Consider the following 2,659-nt stretch of genomic DNA (forward strand, 5'->3'; position numbering starts at 1 on the left):
GTATTTTCTTCTCAAACTCCTCAGCACTGAAAAAGCTTCAGAACATGGAATCCCAAGAGTTCCTGCCTGTTGGGTTTAGGTGTCATAAAAGACTAAGGTGGTGCATAGGTGATGGCAGTTCCTGACTCCTGCTTTCTGACCCCTGAGAGTTTGGACAGATTTTCTGCTTGTTACAGCTTCAGAGGTTGTAGAAAAAGTTAGAAGTAATTGATAGGTGATGAAAACCCCGTCTTTGCTGTACCCGTAAGGTATAGGTATAGGCTAGTTTGGGTGGATTGGGCAAATCTGACTCAGACCATCCACGACTTTATATTCTGACCTGAATTATTGTGAAAATATCTTCTCAGCTGCTTTAGCTTTCTTCTTTGTGAAAGGCAGAATGGAAAGAGGCCTGGGATCCAAGTCACAAGACCCAAACTGCAGGCCCCACACTCCCACAGTTCAACCCTTCTGTGTCTCTGTGCCCTTAAATGTAAAACGTAGGCTTGAACCAAGTAACATCCAAAGCTCTATTTAACTCTAACAAATGTGTTATTCTCTAGTTTCTTTCAGGTTGACTCAGTTGAAGAATATGACTAAATTTTTTTCTCATTAGCATCCATATATAACAATACCATAGTCATCTTTTATGCCATCTTTTCATCTATAATAGTCCTTCCTTTGACACTCTACTACTCTGTTTCATATTCAGGAGGCTCAAAAGTAGAATTGCATTGCAGCCTTGTACAAAGGTAAGAATGATGCTATAAAATTTGTCCTCGGCCCACTTAACAATGATGTGACATAATTGTCCTTTTAATAACACAAACTGTTTTCAATGTATCCTAACATGTTAGCTTGCTTAATTTTTTATTTTTTAAATGTTTTAAGTTTAATTAATTTTTTTATAGAGACAGAATCTTACTATGCTGCCCAGGCTGGTCTCAAACTCCCGACCTAAGCAATTCTCCTGACTTGGCCTCCCAAAGTACTGGGATTACAGGTGTGAGCCACTGTGTTTGGCCAGTTTACTTAATGTTGAAAACAATTATCACTATAATCATTAAGATGTGGGCTAGGCTGGGTGAGGTGACTCACGACTGTAACCCCAGCACTTTGGAGACAAAGGCGGGTGGATCACCTGAGGTCAGGAGTTCGAGACCAGCCTAGCCAACATGGTGAAACCCTGTGTCTACTAAAAATACAAAAATTAGCTGGGCATGGTGGTGCGTGCCTATAATTCCAGCTACCCAGGAGGCTGAGGCAGGAGAATTGCTGGAACCCGGGAGGCAGAGGCTGCACTGAGCCAAAATCGTGCCACTACACTCCAGCCTGGGCAACAGAGTGAGACTCCATGTCAAAAAAAAAAAAAGTTGTAGGCTAATATTATTTTATCATAAACAAGATGACATTGCTAAAATATCCAAAATAGGATGGTTTTAGAGAAGTTCAATTGAGATTTTTCACTCTTTTCAAAAAGCCAGATTTTTTTAAGTAAATAATATATATTATTTGTATATGCTATAATTTGCATATACTAACATAAAATAATAATTGATTCATATTGATTGCAATAACAATAACTATAATCCAAACTATTTATACAAACCAGTATTTGAATACTGGCCATATGGCTCAAACAGTTCCATATTCAGCCCTATATTATTTTCAAGGCAAATTCTCCATTATTTTCTCAGAGAGGTACAATATCAGCTTCTGAATGCAAATAATTTTTTGAGTTGCATTGCTGCTTCTTTGCTTGAAGTTAAGGCTTTCTCATCCCTTTGAAAATAAGTTTAGTAAGACTTCTAACTAAAACTATTCTTTAGATTTTTAATATGTATTCATTTAATTGGGTTATACTCACCTAATCTGGAATATTAGAAAGCATTAGGCTTTACCTGTCTTTTAAGTCTTTGGTTAAAAAAAGAAAAAGAGAAATTTAGACATGAGTAATGTCTCTTCAGTTAAATTACTAACTATACTTTAGGTTTGGAAAAATTGAATATAGGTTCACTCATTGTCCCATCCATCTTCAAATTTCCAGAACTGAACTCAACTTCTTCAGTGATTACTGGCACCATTACGTGTCCTTTTCTTAAAAGAGATTATGAAAACAATCATTAACCAAGACTTTTTGGGCAGAACTGCATTTGAAGCATGTATGAATATACAGTATTTTGTTGCTTTCTTAAGCAAAACAATGCATTGAGTAGTGTCTTCAGGAGACATCAAAAATAGTTCTATTCATAGAACCTTTTCTGAATTGTAATATGCTTGGAGCTTAAAATCATATAGGTGTGTGCTCAGCTGTTTTATTTGTGCACTTGACCACATTGGACTTCTGTCATGTTTGCCTAAGCACACAGCTTAGAAAGCTATTTTTTAAAGTTTATTTTTACTACCAACTTTTACTTAAAGTTAACTATGACCTTTGGCTTTTAACTGTGCACTACTTGCTCTGTCTTGGCCATTTATAGTGATTTTAATAAGACCAGCCTACAAGTGTCTGGAAGGCACACAGTTTAATATGTGTTTATTTTTCCTAATTTTGTTTTTTGTCTCAAATAACTTTTATATCCATGACAGATAAAATGAATCTGAGTTCTATGACTGATTTTGTTTTAAATTAGCCTTTAGGATAGAAGTGGTTAAAAAGTCTTTTAAGGCTGGGCGCGGT

The sequence above is a fragment of the Hylobates moloch genome, unplaced genomic scaffold, assembly GCF_009828535.3.
Source record: "Hylobates moloch isolate HMO894 unplaced genomic scaffold, HMol_V3 SCAFFOLD_1, whole genome shotgun sequence".
Classification (NCBI taxonomy): Eukaryota; Metazoa; Chordata; class Mammalia; order Primates; family Hylobatidae; genus Hylobates; species Hylobates moloch.